At 49.1% G+C, this 18,864-nt stretch overlaps 1 long non-coding RNA gene across 2 annotated transcripts in view; it reads right to left on the reverse strand.

The window, feature by feature from the left end:
- The window catches only part of LOC138489829 (uncharacterized), a 499,715-nt gene that overhangs the window by 461,173 nt on the left and 19,678 nt on the right, over positions 1-18,864 (reverse strand). For both annotated transcript variants that reach the window (XR_011274930.1, XR_011274931.1), the window contains exon 2: positions 6,875-6,996. This is a non-coding gene — a long non-coding RNA (uncharacterized lncRNA). The remainder of the gene's footprint in view (positions 1-6,874; positions 6,997-18,864) is intronic.

Below are 18,864 nucleotides of genomic sequence, written 5' to 3' on the forward strand. Positions count from 1 at the left end.
ACGTACCCGGGAACGCAGACATCATCTTCATGCTCCCCGACTCTTACAACAGTTCCACAGCAGAAACCCCAGTAAAACGGGGGTGCCCGGAGGAAAAGGGGGCATACGGCCATGCCGCGGACTTGGAAGTTATGGCATCGGTGGACCTCCGTGCATCGGAGGTAACTTCATTACAAGATGTATGTAGAAGAGTCGGCAGCGGTCTAGACCTCTCCCAACATGGCCGACGACGTTTCCATATCAACGCTCCCAGTCTTCACTTCGGCGCGTTGTATCTTTTACGCTGGTACCCACTTGGCTTTTCTGTCGTCTCCTGTTCGATCTGCTGCTGGAATACGTACCCGGAGTTCTTCAGCCCCTCTTCACGCTCTGTGAAGCTTTTCGGCTGCTTATTTCCATCTACTCTCTCTCTTTACCCTTTTCTTCCGTGTCGGGTCCTCCGGCAGAGAACGCTCTCTACCTCGGCGGTTCGGTCTCCCATTCCGACTGCTGCCATTCTCTCGGCGGACTTCTGGTTCCCGGGCTAATCCTCCTTTTCTGTGCTCCTGCACACGCTGCAGCCATTCTGGCATTCACTTACCTGACTTACCTTTTCTTGTCTAGTCTTTCTCTCGTACATTCCGCTGCCCTTGCAGCTTCCCTTGACAACACTCCCAGCCTCTCATTATCCTCTCAGTGGATTACTTTGGCAACACTGGAAACATCAAAGACTGCAGCAAGTCATCTATCCACCACAGGGTTTTTTGGTGCCAAGAAGCTTTTTCCCTGTATAATTGAGGCAGGCTTCCTGGTGGTCCCTTTGGGTCAGGAAGCTATATCCTGCCAAGGTGGCCTCCGGTGGAGCCCAACCTTACCTGCACGACAAAAGGGTTAAAATCAAGAAGGACCCTGTGGAAAGGAAGACCAGGAGAAAAGGGATTTCCGAAACAAGGAACAGTTCCCCTGAAGATACAGGTGAGGAGGGGTCTTGGGAAAGTACCTCTGATTCTACCAGTCACCACAGAGAAACAGCAGAAGGAATTGAGAACAAGAGAAGATGATGGTCCGATAAGTAGACTGGAAGAGAGGACACAGGGGATGCAATGATAGATTATATAAATATAAGAGCCCGATATATGGGAAGAAGGTGTAGATAGGGGAGTAAGGAAATAGGAATCAATAATGGAAAGAAATGGAAGAGTTGAGTAGTTGAGTGATGGAGATTAAAGTCACCTAGAACTATAAGAGGGACAGTAGTAGGAAGCAGAAAAGAAAGCCATGTGTCAATGTCCTCACAAAGTGAGGTAACAGGACCTGGTGGGTGATACATTAATAGAAATGAGATAGAAGGCATAGATGAAATAGCGGAGACAATGGAGTATGAAAATTAAAACGTTGAAAATTGATGAAGAGTTAAAAGTTATAAGGAACAATGGAAAAAGGGGAATGGTACAAGATACCAGTCCCACCACCTTGAGAAGAAACACGAGAGGTATGGCAAGAAGATTTAGCAGAAGTAGACAGTAAAGCAGGTATAGCAGTATTAGTAGCCAAAATCCAAGATTCTGTAATACAGAGAAGAACAAGTTACTTACCAACTGTAACGTTCTTTCTACTGGATGTTCCTCCCACGTATTCCTCATCTATGATACTCGTATCTCGCCAGCTTCGCTGCTTCGGCAAACATTTTTCTCGCCAGAGGTTGCTGTGCACGAGGTCGTGGCGTCGATGTCCCTCGACGGACTCCGTAGCGCGTCAACGTCACCAGCTGTTTAAGTAGCACGTGCCGCGCCCGTTGGCTTTATTTCTGCTTTTTCGTGGAAATATTTGAGGAACACGAAGCCCTTCCGGTGGATCTTTCCCAGCTAATCTGTAGCATTCCACTATGGCCAAAGTAATCCAGCGGGATATAGTTTGTTTTGTCACTGCTAAACCCAATTTGTGGACCGTATAACCCACAAAAAGTTGGGTCATCCTGGCACAATTTTGTCATTCTTGATATATAGAAACTGAGAGCCCTTTTTGGGTCCAGTCTGTGTAACCTCTCCTCTTCTTTGCCCAATTGAGGAGGAGGGTAGAACGTTGGTAATGTAATTTTTTGTGACAAATGATAGTTAGAACTACTTTCGGCAAGAAAGAAGGTTTAACTCTAAGTAGTACCACAAAGGTAGTGTACGGAGGTTTGCATGAGAGAGCCTGCAACTCACTAACCCTGCGGGCTGGAGTTAAGGCCACAAGAAGGACAGTTTTTAATGTCAAAAGCCTTAAGGGACAAGAATGTAGAAGCTCAAAAGGTACACAAGTTAGAAACTTTAGTACAAGATTTAAATCCAAAGCCAGGACATGAAAAGGGACTGAAGGGTACACATTTGTGATCCCTTTCAAAAATTGGATGACCAATGGAATCTTGAAGTAGGAAACCTCTTCCGAGGAGCACTTATGCGCTGCCAAATATCCTTTAATTGTCCCAATCTGGAGCCCCAGATTGGCTAGATGTAACAGAAATGATAGCACCATAGGAGTGCCACATTGAAAAGGGTCCACATTCTTATCTCTGCACCAGTTACTGAATTTATTCCAACGACACTGGTACGGAGATTTAGTTGCTGGCCTACTGGCTGAAAGCAATATCTCCATTACGTCATCCGGAAGATCCCAATCCTTATATCTCAACCTCTCAGAAACCATGCGTGAAGGTTGAGTGTCTTGACCTCTGGATGGAGAACCCGACCTTCCTCTTGCGAGAGAAGATCCTCTCTTTGTGGAAGACGTATTGGAGGGCAGATGGACATGTCCAGAAGGTCCAGTTACCACGTCCTCCTGGCCAAATCCAGGACTGGGGGAAACGCATACAGGAGTGGAAATTCCCAGTCCACCACAAACGCGTCTCCTAGAGCTCCGCTTGGGGGAAATTCTCGAGCAGTACTGATCGCACTTGACCTTGGTCGCAAACAGATCCATCTGAGGGGTTCCCCAAAGGGTGAAGATCTCTTGAAGGACTTCCTGAGCTAGTTCCCACTTGTGGGAGACTGTGCTCTGCCTGCTCAGAGCGTCCGCCACCATGTTCTGCTCTCCGGCTAGGTGAACTGCCGACAGAGAGATTCCTTCTTGTATTGCCCAGAACCAAAGCTGCATTGCCTCTCTGCATAGAGGTAGTGACCCTACGTCTCCTCTCTTGTTGACGTAGTACATGGCCACTGTGTTGTCCGTAATTATCAGGACATTCTTTCCCCGTACACAGGGCAGAAAGGCCTTCAACGCTAGTCTGATTTCCCTCAGCTCCAAAAGGTTGATGTGTAGTTTGGACTCCGATAGAGACCAAGGATGGCTGATTGTCAGATCACTGGTGTGGGCTCCCCACCCTGTGAATGAGGTGTCCGTCACTAATGTTATCTCTGGCACTGGTTGCCAAAAAGATTCTCCCTTGAGAACATTTTCGTTGCAAGCCCACCATAGAAGGTCCCGACCAACTCTGCTTGGAACTTGCAGAAGATCCGACATATTCCCCGCGAATGGGGACCATTGAGTACTGAGGGTCCATTGAAGGGATCTCATCCTTAATCGGGTCTCTGGCACCAGAAAAATGCAGGATGCCATGATGCCGAGCAACCTCAGAAAATCAAAGGCCGGCAGATGCTGGGCATTCTGGAACTTTGTTACCATCTGCAGAATGTGATGAGCTCTCATCTCGGGAGGCGAGGCTTTCCCCGAGGAAGTATCCAGGACTGCTGTGATAAATTGGAGTCTTTGGAATGGTACCAGATGAGACTTTGTGTAATTGAGGGAGAAGCCCAGCCTGTGTAGGGATTGGCAGGTGATTGAGAGATGTTCCTGAGCTTGTTCGGGGGAACAAGCTCTGATCAACCAATCGTCCAGGTAGGGGTAGACGTGAATCCCCCCTCTCCTGAGACTTGCTGCCACATCCGCCATCAGTTTGGTGAAAACCCTTGGGCAGAACTCGAAACTGATAGTGAGAACCGCCAACCGCGAACCTCAGGTACTTTCTGTGATTGTGTTGGATTGGCACATGAAAAGTAAGCATCCTGAAGGTCCAATGATAACAACCAGTCTTGGAGTTGGAGAGCCTGAAGGATCTGAGAAAGAGTTACCATCTTAAACTTGTCCTGAGGAACTTGTTTAAGTTTCTTAAGTCAAAGATGGGTCTCAATCCTCCGTCCTTCTTGGGAATGAGAAAGTAAGGGGAGTACCAACCCTTGTTCCACTGCGCTGCAGGCACATGTTCTATTGCACCTTTCTCCAGGGGCTTATGATTTCCTGCAGATGGAGCAGATCTGGAATCTTGACAGAATTGACTACCGGTGGATGATCCTGAGGCCTTTTAAGGAAGGAAAGGCAGTAACCTTGAGCTACTGTCTCCAGTGCCCAAGCATCTGAAGTAATAACTTGCCAATGCTTCTTAGTAGAAGAAGACGAAGAACGCCTCGATCTACTGCAAGATGGAGATCTCTTCGAGTGGCTGTGCCGATCCGAGTCTCTTGACTCGCATGACTTTTTATGTCTTTTTGAAGACGCCTTCGAAGAGGCCTTGGAAGCTTCCCGCCCCACCGCCAGTTTACCTTTTCTCTCACCAAGAGCTTTCTCCGTCATCGACTGACAGGAGCCACAGTCGCCGGTCTGATGGTCCGAACCCAGGCACCAAAGGCATACGTGGTGAGGGTCAGTGTTCGACATTTTAGAGCCACAGTCAACACACTTTTTGAACCCTGTTTTAGGAGTGGAAGGGGTTGAAAAAGGCAAACATTTTTTGGAGTAACTACGAAGTGCGCCGTTAACTCGATTGCAAAGCTATCGGAAAAACGGAACTGAAACCAACAGTCGCGGCACAAGCTACTTAAACTGCTGGTGACGTTGACGCACTACGGAGTCCCTCGAGGGACATCGACGCCACGACTTCATGCACCGCGCCCTCTGCCGAGAACATTTTTCGCCGAAGCAGCAAAGCTGCCGAGATACTAGTATCATAGATGAGGAATACGTGGGTGGACACAATCTATTCGAAATTGTAATTGTAACTGTGAAAACATGTCGAGAACTGATGATGACTTATTGCACAATGATCTGGCATTCCATAGACCAAGTTGCAGAGATGTAGTGCAAAGAGACCATGCTGGCCAAACTGAAGACACATCTGCAGCAGGCTCATAAGAAATCATGAACTGTCCTATCAAGGGCAGCAACAAACAAACCAGAGGTCCTTGTTCATGTGGGAGAGGAGACTGCAAAATGAGCTCCACCGGCAATGCCTTCATTTACTGCTCTCACAAAGACTTTCCTAGGGTCAGTATTAACTCACCTGGCTCTGGGTGCATGTCCCCTCCTCCCCTTTCCTCTCCACAATGAGCAACAAAAACTGAAGCTGAGGCTTCATCTTCCCTCAAACAAAATCACAAAAACAAGCTGATATTGTTCAGTGTTTCAGAAATTACAGATTGTGCGTTTTAAACAATCGCAAAATAAAAAGGGTTAAACCTAAACCTAGCAATTACATATTTTAATTACACAGTTTGTGTGTAACCCTTTTTAGCTGACAGTATTTGAAACATTATTGTCAGAATGGAAAAGCTGAGTGCTCAAAAACAGCCTAGAAATCTATTGCTGTGTGTAACACTCGTCTGAGTCAGTTTCATCGGTTTCTTGGAGGTCGACGTAGCTTTTAAGATACTGTACTTTGCCTTCATTGCCACAAAGGTTCTCTATTTATTTTATTTATTTATTGTTTATTTGTACAGAGCTTATACACAGGTGGAGTGCTTCAAAGTGCTTCAAGGCAAGAAGGGAACAAGGGAAAACAGTAGTCATTAGGCCTTGAGTTTCCAAATGATCTAACAGAAAAACGAGCGTACTAGGCCTGGCGGCATTACTCCTTGTGCAAGTGCATAAAGAGCTTCAGGCGTGATCAGGCTGGGAAGAGACAAAAAAGGGGGATGAGAGGGCCAGAACTAACTTACTAGTCCAAGTACTTTCAGGGCATGCAAGTGTACAGACAGAAGGGCAAGGAAGGGAGGAGGGGACAAAAGCACCCTGGGCTAAGTGCTGAGTGGTTACCCCTCTCATGGATCATAGGCAGTAAGTGCAATAATGTTGAACAAATTACAGAGGCCCGGAGGCAAGTGCAAGACTGGAGGGGGCGCCTAGGACCGGTTCTGGACATGAACCAGGCAACCAGTCAGTAAAAGCTGAACAGTTCGGAAGAAAAGGAGGGGGAGAATAGCAGGGGAGAGGGCGAGAGAAGGAGGAAGAGAAGAGTAAGGTATTGAGGAGATTCCAGAACTTAAGGTGCTCCGGCTCAAGAAGGAGAGGCAGGGAGGCTGTTCCAGAGGGAGGCACCTGCAGAGAATAAAGATCAACCCCTAAATCTCTGTTTGGTAAAGCGGCTTACCCACAGAGAGTTGGAGGAGGATGAACGGACGGCTCTAGAGGGAGAGTATTTAAGAAGAGAGCATTGTAGATAGGGCGGGCCTCTGCCCCAGAAAGCCTTGCTGACTATGCATAGGGTCTTGAACTTGATGCTTGCAGTCACGGGGAGCCAGTGGAGGGATAAGCACATAATCAGTGGTTCCATCCGCAGAGAGGACCCCTGTGGTTTGGAAAGAATTTACATAATCAGTGTAATTAATTCTCCAATCAGGTAGTACATGTGTTGTGACCCCAAAAAAAAGGTTATTGCTTGAAAATAAGGATACAACCAGCTTTTGGTATCGCTTTGTTATTGGATTTAAATGACAGAATAGAGTATGTTCACAGGATAAACGTTTTAAGGTATAATTCTGAGGTTTGTAACATTTTCATATTATTGGTAATATACAATGTGTTTCCTGGATTTAGGAATTGGAGCAGAGCGAGGTAAGGAGAAGGGGACGTGTAGATTCCATACCTAGGCATTGGACTCAGCCGAGACTTTCTTTCCTTGCTTCTGTTTCCGGAGAGTGGATCGGGTGTGGGTTTTCCTCTTTCTTTATAATGAATGACTCTGTAGGAACAGTGATGCTGCCTGTCCTGTAAAACAAATAGCCATGATTTCGATCTCCTGGATAAGAACACACTTCAGATTTCAAATTCCATGCAGCATTTAAGGCCTCGTCTGATTTCCTCTTAGTTCTCTATAGCAGCTACTACACTTTAGAACTCTCCCGCTGCCACTCCGTACTATGCACAACCACCCATCATGTTGGCGCTCTCTCAAGTCTTATGTGTTTTAATGTTTTTGGCTTCTCCTCCCCCACTTGCCTGCAGTTAGCTGCAAGATGCCTCATTTTCTTAACATAATATAACCCAGTGTTGTTCAGATTAAATATTTGGAGGGAGGCCTGGCCAGCGTGAGGTGACGTGGCACGCGCAATTCTCTAATGCCGGGGTACATGGCAACCCCCCCCCACAGCCTCCTGATGACGTCACCATTTGGAGCCCAACCGCCAAAGTGAGGGCATTCACTTCCTAATGGAGCGCTGCAAGCAGACCCAAAGAAACCACTGCATGCGGCAGGCAACCTTGCACTGCGAGCCCATGCACGCACATGTCATGTCTTTCCCGCTCCCCGGGACCCTGGCATGTTCACAGCCCGCAGCCGCTGTCCCCTTTCTGGGCTGCTTGCTGGGCAACTGTGCCGCTGCGGACTGCTGTCAGACCATGTGCTCACCCCAACGAACATGCTCTTTACACAGTACAAGTAACACTTTCTTCTCCCTTAAAGAAACTAAATCCGTCTCTCTGCTGGCACGACCTCTATTCTTCAGCTGGTGCTCTCTCCCCTTCATGCCAGCACAGTGCTTGCTAGCCCCCGTCCTTCACCCATTCAGTCACTTTCCCCCTGGGGCAGTGGGCTTCCCCCATCCTTCACTCAGTCACTTCCTCCCTGGGCAGTGGGCCTCCCCCATCCTTCACCCATTCAGCCACTTGCCCCCTGGGGGGCAGTGGACTTACCCCCGTCCTTCACCCATTCAGTCACTTCCTCCCAGGGGGCAGTGGGCCTCCCCCATCCTTCACTCATTCAGTCACTTCCTCCGTGGTGGGCAGTGGGCCTCACCCATCCTTCACCCATTCAGCCACTTCCCCCCTGGGGGGCAGTGGACTTACCCCCGTCCTTCACCCATTCAGTCACTTCCTCCCTGGGGGGCAGTAGGCCTCCCCCATCCTTCACCCATTCAGCCACTTCCTCCCTGGGGGCAGTGGGCCTCCCCCATCCTTCACTCATTCAGTCACTTCCTCCCGGGGGGGCAGTGGGCCTCCCCCATCCTTCACTTACTTCCTCCCGGGGGGGCAGTGGGCTAACCCCCATCCTTCACCCATTCAGTCACTTCCTCCCTGGGGGCAGTTGGCCTCCTCCATCCTTCACCCATTCAGTCACTTCCTCCGTGGTGGGCAGTGGGCCTCCTCCATCCTTCACTCATTCAGTCACTTCCCCCTGGGGGGCAGAGGGCCTCCCCCATCCTTCACTCATTCAGCCACTTCCTCCCTGTGGGGCAGTTGGCCTCCCCCATCCTTCACCCATTCAGTCACTTCCCCCCTGGGGGGCAGTGGGCCTCCCCCATCCTTCACTCATTCAGCCACTTCCTCCCTGGGGGCAGTTGGACTCCCCCATCCTTCACCCATTCAGTCACTTCCTCTGTGGTGGGCAGTGGGCCTCCTCCATCCTTCACTCATTCAGTCACTTCCTCCCTGGGGGGCAGTGGGCCTCCCCCATCCTTCACTCATTCAGTCACTTCCCCCCTGGGGGGCATTGGGCCTCCCCCATCCTTCACTTATTCAGTCACTTCCTCCCTGGGGGCAGTTGGCCTCCCCTATCCTTCACCCATTCAGTCACTTCCTCCGTAGTGGGCAGTGGGCCTCCTCCATCCTTCACTCATTCAGTCACTTCCCCCCTGGGGGGCATTGGGCCTCCCCCATCGTTCACTCATTCAGTCACTTCGTTGAATGTCTTGGGGTGGGCACCTGGTGATCGCCTAGGACCATGGTATGCCTGGTTCTCGTTTGTTGCATGTCTTGGGGTGGACAGCTGGTGATCACCCATGACCATGGTATGCCTGGGTCTTGTGTGTTGCATGTCTTAGACTGATATGCAAATGGTATTTCCTCCTTTGTGAAAAGTACAGTGAGATAAAAGCGATGGCTGCAGACTCTCAAAGTAGGGAAAAAAAACACGTAACAGGTTATCATCCCATGTTCTTTCTAGAGAGGGGCGCCTGCTACCTTTTTTGTATTTCTGGCTAAATCTTGTAAATCCGTGGCTCTCTCCCAGCACGCAATCTTTCTCTTTACCACACTTTCCGGTTCAGTACCTCTTAGGTCCACAACCTCCCTCATCTTAGTACATCTGAGCTTGATTTCCGGAGATATGGATTTCTCTCTGCAGGCAATACAATCCCTACATAGAATGCTACGGTGCAATAATCAGCTTGTTCAATGTTTTCCAGCAGTGTGTGACTACGCTTAGCATACTGTGCCCACCATAAAATCAGTTCCAGTTCAAGTCTGATGACACTGATAGGAAGTGGGAATGGGATGGCCAAGGTCTGTTTCAAGATCCTAAATTCCATACTGTCAAAGAATCTCCCATCCTGAATGTTCCAAAGCTGACAACCATATAGCACGATCTAGTCATGCTACCAGTTCCATTTATTTGTAAATCACTCTCCCATACCATGACCTTTGGTGAAAATAACTCTGGTGTTGATGGATTATACTCTGGGCGGAGGGTATTTCCGGTGCAACAGCAGAGGTCTCAAACAGGCTTGTGCTACTTGATGCAGATAAAGCGTTATCTACAACTAATTCCAAAGCGGTTCCAATAGCCACTGGGACTACAACCGCACATTCGTTTTTTTGACCACTAATGGAAAGAAGGCAGACAATTTACTTTGTTTAGTACCCACACCCCCATTTATAAACTGAGGTGGTAAGACCATTAAATCAACTTGAGAAACTTTGGGCTTGTCAGATAGAGGGGCCTCAACCGAGAGGGTATGACAAAAAAGGTACTATCTCCTCCTGTAGCACAGATCGTAGTTCAGTGGAACAGCCAACCCTCGAGACGGACGACCTCCTCCTAGCCTCATTATCCTTCGACCACCATATTGCACATAGTATTCAAATCAATGATCTCGTTCCCCAGAGGCAGGTTGCATAGGTCTTTAAGTGTGGAAATGTGGCCATGAATTCTGATAGCTCGAATGTTTTAATTTTTTTCTCATTACAGAGTTTGGCATTCTTATTGCCTTTCCTTCTCGCCTTGTTTTCTTTCCACCTTTAGAATCCCGAACACGGAGAGGGCAGGAGCCCTTCTCCCCCAGCCTCACTGACGCCGCTGCTGGAGCAGCTAATCACCTCATTATCAGAAGTCCACGCTATGCTCCTAAGGCCCAAACCGAATGAGGTGAGCACCCTCTGGTAGAAGGCACTCCCCCACTGCAATTTTGCTTTCTTGCTGAGCCCTCATCTGCACAATCCTCCCGAATAGAGGATTTACTATCTTCACCAACACGGCCTGATCCTAAATTGGCCAACTGGAGCCACAACCTAGCCATTGATTGCGTTGCTTAGCAACGCAGGTGCATTTCATACGCACCAATCCGCCGGTAGGCGGAAGATCCCGGCCACGGGCCTTCCGGCGAAGGCCTGCGGCTAAGGCCCTGTTTGCGCCCCCACTAAGCATTAGAATCCTGAACACAGAGGGCAGGAGCCCTTCTCCCCCAGCCTCTCTTACGCTGCTGTTGGAGCAGCTCATCACCTCATCATCAGAAGTCCACGCTACGCTCCTAAGGCCCAAACCGAACGAGGTGAGCACCTGCTGCACAATTCTCACGAATAGAGGATTTACTATCTTCACCAACACGGCCTGATCCTAAAATGGCCGCCGGAGCCACAACAAAGCCATTGATTGTGTTGCCTAGCAACATAGGTGCATTTCATATACACCAATCCGCCGGCAGGCGGAAGACGCCTGCTGCGGCCCGCGGCTAAGGCCATGTTTGCGCCTGTTGGCGCGTTGGTGCACACCACCCGCCACGATCTACATTAGGTAGGTTCTTTGAGCGCTCCTCTACTAATATGACTATCCATTCTACAATGTGTGAGGATAATGTATCCTCTCTGAGCTAACGCGACGTGCTTGCCGAAAAAAACCTCTCATCTGTAATCCAGCATTTATTGCCCCCTTCACATGTTACTATCCCTGATTGTGTCTGCCAAAAATAACTTGCAATTTGAAATGCACACTGTGGCTACTCTGAGCCACACTACACTGTGCGCTGACCAGCTCGTCCCGCCACACTCCCATCATAATTACTGATCGTTACTACGTGTGCTCAGTAAGGATTGTGCCGATCAGCTCGTTCTGTAATTAAATATTGATTGCATCTGCCCAGACTGTACAAATACTAATTGCATCTGCCCAAATTGTGCCACCCTGTTTGCACTGTTAAACATATCGACTGTGACTGCGCTGAGCTCCCAGCCCCACACTATCCGCTCACTGTGCACCCAATCCTAATCCATTCCCATGTGCTTTTCCCTCCTACACAAATGCATCCCTTCTCGACCAGCAGACCAGCTCACACGCACTCCTGCCAACTCACACCTGCCACTACCACCATACTTCCTCTTCTTCTCCTGAACGCTCATCCTAGCCGCCCCCTGACTCATCTGCACCACGCCTCCCACTTACACACTCATATCGCCACCAACTCTCCGGCACCAAACGTCCACATCCTCCAATATGGGCACCCTACCTAGACACCACACTGCCAAACCCAAAGGTCAGATCCTTCTACACTCCAGGCTCGCTAGTGTCATGAACTCAAGAACACGGCCCTTTTGGACATCCTGGTCCTTGTCTCAACAGGGCTTGCATTCCATAATACTCCCAACATGGTCGCCCAGCCTAACACCATTACTCGTTCCTTGCGCTGGACGTAACGCACTCTCTTTATAGACCACACCCTCCGCGGCTCTGCGCATCTCAATGCTAGTGCAAATAGCCACCAGACGTGTGTTTTCGTAGCTCGCGGTACCGATTCCTTGTCCTCGTTCACTTACCCGCTCCTTGCCCTTTCCCTTCTTCCTGCCTCCTGGACCCGTGTGCTAGTCGCACCCATCCTAGATTCCCGGATTCCTCGATTGCGCGTTCCCAGAACTGAACGCACGCTGGAGTCGGAAGAGACTCGAGCAGCCTTAGTCAAAACCAGGTCCGTCCGCAAGAAGGCAGCGACCAAGAACTCCAGCAAAGAACGGACCCAGGAGAGAAGGGGGGGAACTCCTTGACAGTTTGAGACACCACCTGACCGAACTTGATAACGACATGGAAGCAACCGTTCAGGACCTTATGCGACGCATGCAAGAACTATCAACCGAGGTCCAAAACCTAAAGGCGGAAAACGCCGCACTTAAACAATTGGTCCTATCCCGGGATTCTGCCACCAAGAAAAGTGTCCTGTTGGGTGGCATTGTTGACAAATATGATGGTTCGGCAAAAACACTTCACGGATTCCTAGATTCATGCCTGGTCCACTTTACATTCAAGCCATATTACTTAAGGTGGGTTTTATTATATCCCACCTTTCTGGCAATGCTTTGATCTGGGCTACACCCCTTGTTAACTCCGGCGATGCCCTCCTGGATGACTATGATGGGTTCATACAGGCCCTTAAAAACATGTTTGACCGTCCTGAGCAGGTCTACAGTGCCCAGGAACGTTTGTTAGACTTTCAACAGGGCTCCCATGATACGCTCACTTATGTGACCCGATTTAAGCAATTGGCCAAGGAAGCTGATTGGTACTCTGAGGCGAGTTTCACCCTGTTCAGGAGAGGACTGAACGATGAGATAAAAGATGAGCTGGCCAGAGTGGCTCTACCAAACTCATTCCAGGCATTAATGGACCTTGCCCTGCAAATAGACTTCCGCATCCAGGAAAGGAAGGCTGAAAAGAAGAAATCCAGGGGAAACCCACCCAAGATGTCATTTGAGAGCACGGCCAGGTCACAGAACCTGGACCTATGCAGATTGGAGCCTTTCGTGGACCCATATCCCCACAAGAAAGGTTGAGAAGGATTCACACGGGTTTGTGTATGTATTGTGCTTCGGACAAACACTTGGTTAGGGAATGTCCTCTAGCACCTCCTCGGCGTTCGGGAAATGCCAGCTCCCGATCCTAGATGGAGCAGAGCTTCGGGAGAGAGATGTTTGCTCCACATCAATTCCATCCTTGAACTTTCCTGGACAGAACAAACTGGTCATTCTCCAAGCATTTCTATCACCCTCCAAGAACAAGACCTATTCCATTTTGGCCTTGGTAGACTGAGGAGCTATGGGGATCTTCATTGATCAAGATTGGGTTAACAGTCATCAGATTCCTTACGAGGCACGAAGTACCATGCAGCCTGTGGAAGCCGTCGATGGAAGACCCCTCACTTCAGGGCCCAGAAGCCGACAGACCAAGGAGATCCAGCTCTCAATAAATCACCATCTAGAGCAGATTAGGTTCGATATCATTAAGTCAGCCCACTACCCCATGGTATTGGATATGCCCTGGTTACAAAAACACAATCCGTATATCAATTGGACAGCAGGATCACTATTCCTAGGCTCAGAGTTTTGTATGTCGCACTGTCTATTCCTGGAACCTCCGCTTACACCCCGTAAGGAACCACCTAAAGAGCAAGAAACACCACTTATGGTTTCCAATATCATACAAGTCCCGGAGGCCTACCAAGGATACGCTGATGTATTTTCGACTGCCATAGTTCAGGCCTTACCTCCACACAGACCCGAAGACTGCGCAATTGAAACAGATCCCTCAGCAGTGATTCCCTTTGGCAGGATGTTCATCCTTTCGGAACCTGAGAAAAAGGCCCTCAAAGAATACCTGGACACCAACCTTGAAAACGGCACCATAAGAGCTTCAAAATCTCCCGCAGGAGCTTCGTTGTTCTTTGTTCCCAAGAAGGACACCCAGGAACTCAGACCCTGCCTAGATTATCGTGGCCTTAATCAATGCACTGGTACCCCTTGCCTTTGATATCGGATATCCTGGAAGCTGTGAAAGGCGCGGTAATATTCACCAAGTTGGATCTCCGGGGTGCCTACCATTTGATCCGTATCTGGGAAGGAGACGAGTGGAAAACCGCCTTTAGAACACCCTTTGGCCATTACGAATACCTGGTCATGCCCTTTGGACTAGCTAATGCCCTGGCAGTGTTCCAAAGTTTTATGGATCGGGTCTTCTCTGACATGTTGTTTCTCTTCGTCATTGTGTATCTGGACGACATATTGATTTTTTCCAAGGATCCTTTAAAGCATGAAGAACACGTAAAGGCAGTATTACAAAGACTCTGTGAACACCAACTCTTAGCCAAACCCGAAAAATGCTTGTTTCACGTTACCTCTGTTCACTATCTAGGATTTATCCTTAGTCCAGAGGGAATCGGCATGGATCCTTCAAAAGTAAAAGCCATTCTGGCATGGCCAGCTCCCACGTCCGTGAAACAAGTCCAGTCCTTCCTGGGACTAGCCAATTTCTACTGGAAGTTCATATCCACCTTTTCCGGGATTGTTCAACCGATCGTGGCTCTCTTAAAGAAGGACACCCCTTTTGTCTGGTCAACATCGCAAGACACAGCGTTCCAGTGTTTGAAGGCCGAGTTTACACAAGCTCCTATTCTGGCCCAACCCGACACTAGTCGACCCTTTTTAGTGGAAACGGATGCCTCTAATTACGCAATAGGAGCAGTCTTGAAACAGAAATTAGAGGACAAGCTGGAACACCCCATTGCTTATCTTTCACAAACCCTAACTCAGAGTGAAACACACTACTCCGTCCTGGAAAAGGAACTATTAGCCATCCACCAAGCCTTTACTGAATGGCAACACCTACTTCTGGGAGCCAGACCTCCTGTCCAAGTCTGTACGGATCATCGGAACCTTCAGATTCTACAGTCATTGGAGTGTAGGAATAGTCGCCAGGCGTGTTGGGCCTACTTTTTTGCCCAGTACCAGTCCCATATCACTCACGTCCCTGGATCACATAACCTGATTGCTTATGCCTTGTCCCGACGTCCTAACTATGTAACCACTGAAGATAAGGCATATCCTAAGATGTTTTCCCCCACGATCTTCGTAGCTCAAGCAGTCAACCTCCTGGAAGAAATACGAGCGCAAAACCCAATCCTCTGAGTTGTGGAAGGATATCTCAAGGAAAAACCAGTGGAGTCCAAGAGCCAAGGAAGGATATTTATTCAAGGACAACGCTCTACTCATTCCTACACAGAAGTTACAGCAGAGAATAATAAATCTCTGTCATGACACACTTCACTCCGGGCATCGTGGCATCACCAATACCCTTCGTCTTATACAGAGACAATTCTGGTGGCCTAGAATGAAGTCTAACGTACAGCAATACGTCCAGGCTTGTCTTGTCTGTGCTCAAAATAAGTATGATAACAAAAGACCGGCGGGCCTTCTTCTGCAGCCTACACTACCAACTAAGCCATGGGAAATCATCGCTACAGACTTCATAGTAGAATTACCACCTTCCCGAGGATCTACTACCATCATGGTCACCATAGATTTGTTCACTCATATGGCAAATTTTACGCCACTGTGTAAATTACCATCCTCCTCCGAACTAGCTGGGATTTTTCTGGAACACATATTCCGCCTGCATGGGCTTCCTTCCAAGAGCATATCTGATCGAGGACCTCAATACGTATCACAATTCTGGAAACATCTTTGTCGGATTCTAGGAATTCAACGTGCCCTCTCTTCGGGGTATCACCCCCAAACCAACGGAGCCACAGAACGTGCAAATCAAACCCTAGAACAGTATCTTCGGTGTTTCGCCACCAAGGTCCAGGATGACTGGTCACTCCTGATACCCGTTGCGGGATTCGCCTACAACAATTCCGAACATTCAGCGCTCCAGACCAGCCCTTTTTATTGTAGTCAAGGGTTCCATCCATCAGTTTTACCCTCTGTCCTTCCTTATCCTACACCAGTTCCTACTGTTGACTCCTGGATCGAAACCCTCATCAAAATACACCAGGAGGCCAAGGAATACTTAGAGAAGGCCAGATCACAGACCAAGAGGTATGCGGATTCCAAAAGAAGACCAGGGCCTTCCTATGCAGTCGGTGACAGAGTATGGTTATCATCTAAATTACTACCCCGACACCTACGACCTAACAAGCTGGCCCCCCGGTACTATGGTCCATTTCCTATCAAGGAAATTATTAACCCTGTCACATACCGGATCAAGCTACCTGACTCGTGGAAAAGAATTCACCCAGTTTTTCATACATCCTTATTGAAACCCTACATTTCGTCCTCCCGGAAATCCTGTAGACCACCTCCTCTGCTGGTCGACAACCAACTGGAATATGAGGTGTCCTGGATTTGCGATTCCAGGTATAAATGGGGCCAGCTTCAATACCTGGTTGAATGGAAAGGATACCCTCCTAGTGAAAGAACGTGGGAACCTTTTTCTAATATCAAGGCCCCTCGGTTGCTCAGAAGATTTCACCTCATACACCCGGGCAAACCTGGAGGAAAAGGTCTTCCGGAGGAGGCATGCTGTCATGAACTCAAGAACACGCCCCTTTTGGACATCCTGGTCCTTGTCTCAACAGGGCTTGCATTCCATAATACTCCCAACATGGTCGCCCAGCGCTAACACCATTACTCGTTCCATGTGCTGGACATAACGCACTCTATTTATAGACCATGCCCTCCGCGGCTCTGCGCGTCTCAATGCTATTGCAAGTAGCCACCAGACGTGTGTTTTCGTAGCTCGTAGTACCGATTCCTTGTCCTCGTTCACTTACCCGCTCCTCGCCCTTTCCCTACATTTCCCTTTCCGCATTCCCGGAACTGAACGCACGCTGGAGTCAGAAGAGACTCGAGCAGCCTTAGTCAAAACCAGGTCCGTCCGCAAGAAGGCAGCGACCAAGGACTCCAGCAAAGAACGGACCCAGGTGAGAAGGGGGGAACTCCTTGACAGCTAGGCTCATGGCATGCTCAGAGCCTAACTTGCACCCCTGCATCCATCTCTCCACTCACTCAAGAAATCACAGACTCAGCTCCCGACCCCCATCATATCGTCTCACCGACAACAGAAACCAGCCCGCTCTCCACCCCTCCTGGCTCACCCCACCCAGCCACCCCTGCTCACCACCTTCAGCACTAAACTCACCCTTCCCCACAGACCCACCTTAATCCCTCCCACCTGCCCTGCCACCAACTCTCTTTCCACTCCTACCCTCTAAAAGTTCACCCCCAACCCTGCCTTCATGTATATTCCGATCAGGCCAATGCAGCTCCCAACACCATCCACTGCAGTGTGCCCCAGGGCTCATGTACTGCTCCTACCCTTTACAACCTATTTACAAAGCCACTCTTCGACAAACTGGATTCGCTCGGCATAGCATACACAAACTATGCAGACGATACGCAAGTACTCCTCCCTTTCACTGGTGACTACGACCAAGACGCAGCCGTTAGGGAGAATTCTCCAGAATGGCTAATTTGCCTTACCTACTGAGTCCCTCAGCAGCTTTGCTGGATTCCTAGGATTTATTTTTTTCACCTGGTAAGAGTGTGAGCCTTTTTTCCCACTCTTACATGTGTTTTGCTGTGTGTGTTTAACATTTTTGTGTTCATAGACTGTGAAGCCTCACCTACTCCACAGGCATCATCTTTTTACTGTCTGTTACACAGCACCTTCAGTGCAGTGACACAGGGTCTGTCTTTTAGACTTCCCAACTCAAGACTTCATTTTCTGGGACTGACTACTGTCTCCCAGAACATATGAAGTTGCCATTAACTTTATTAGCCTCTGTAAAAACACAGACCCAGTACACCCTATCTTACTGGAAAGGGTTAATACTTATCCCTTTTTGTCCGTTTCTCTTGGAGCAGTGTTTAACTCCCTTTTCATCAAGACTTGGCTGGTGTCAGTGGTAACTACCCTTTTTTTCCTACCGCGGTTATCTTAAATAACCTTGGTATTGTTTTAGGCTATCTTTGACAAGGAGTTCCCCCCTTCTCACCTGAGTTCGTTCTTTGCTGGTGTCCTGGATCGCTGTCTTCTTGCGAACGGACCTGGACTTGAAGAGTGCTGCTCGAGTCCCGTCTGTATCCAGGTTGCGTTCAGATCCGGGAATGCTGAATCTAGGAATCCAGGGGATCAGGCCTTAGAAGAAAGGCACGGGTCCAGGAAACAGGAGAATTGGGAAAGGGCTAGGAGCAGAAGGAATACGAGGGCAAGGAATCAATATCGGGCGCTACGGAACACACGTCGGCTAGCTACTTTGCAATAGCATTGAGACGCGCGGAGCCGTGGAAGGCGTGGTCTAATTATAGAGCGCGCTACGTTCAGTGCATGGAGCGAGCAAGGGCTCCCGCGCTGGGCGGCCATGTTGGGAGTAGCAGGGAGTAGCAGGGAATGCAAGCCCCGGTGAGACAGGGACCAAGAGTTCCAGAAGGGGCGTGAACTGAGGATCATGACAGCATGCCTCCTCCGAAAGGCCTCTTCCTCCAGGTTTGCTTGGATGTATCAGGTGAAATCTTCTGAGCAAGCGAGGGGCCTTAATGTTAGACACAGGTTCCCAGGTTCTTTCACTAGGGGGGTATCCCTTCCATTCAACTAGGTACTGAAGACGGCCCCGTCTATATCTGGAGTCACAAATCCGGGATACCTCATATTCCAGTTGATTGTCGACCAGTAGGGGAGGAGGTCTACTGGATTTTTGAGGAAATTGGATGTAGGGTTTCAATAGGGAGGTATGGAAGACTGGATGAATCTTTTTCCAGGAGTCAGGCAATTTAATTCGGTAGGAGACAGGATTGATAATTTCCTTAATGGAGAAAGGCCCATAG

Source organism: Ambystoma mexicanum, chromosome 9 (genome assembly GCF_040938575.1).
Source record: "Ambystoma mexicanum isolate Mex_15411 chromosome 9, UKY_AmexF1_1, whole genome shotgun sequence".
NCBI classification, from domain to species: domain Eukaryota; kingdom Metazoa; phylum Chordata; class Amphibia; order Caudata; family Ambystomatidae; genus Ambystoma; species Ambystoma mexicanum.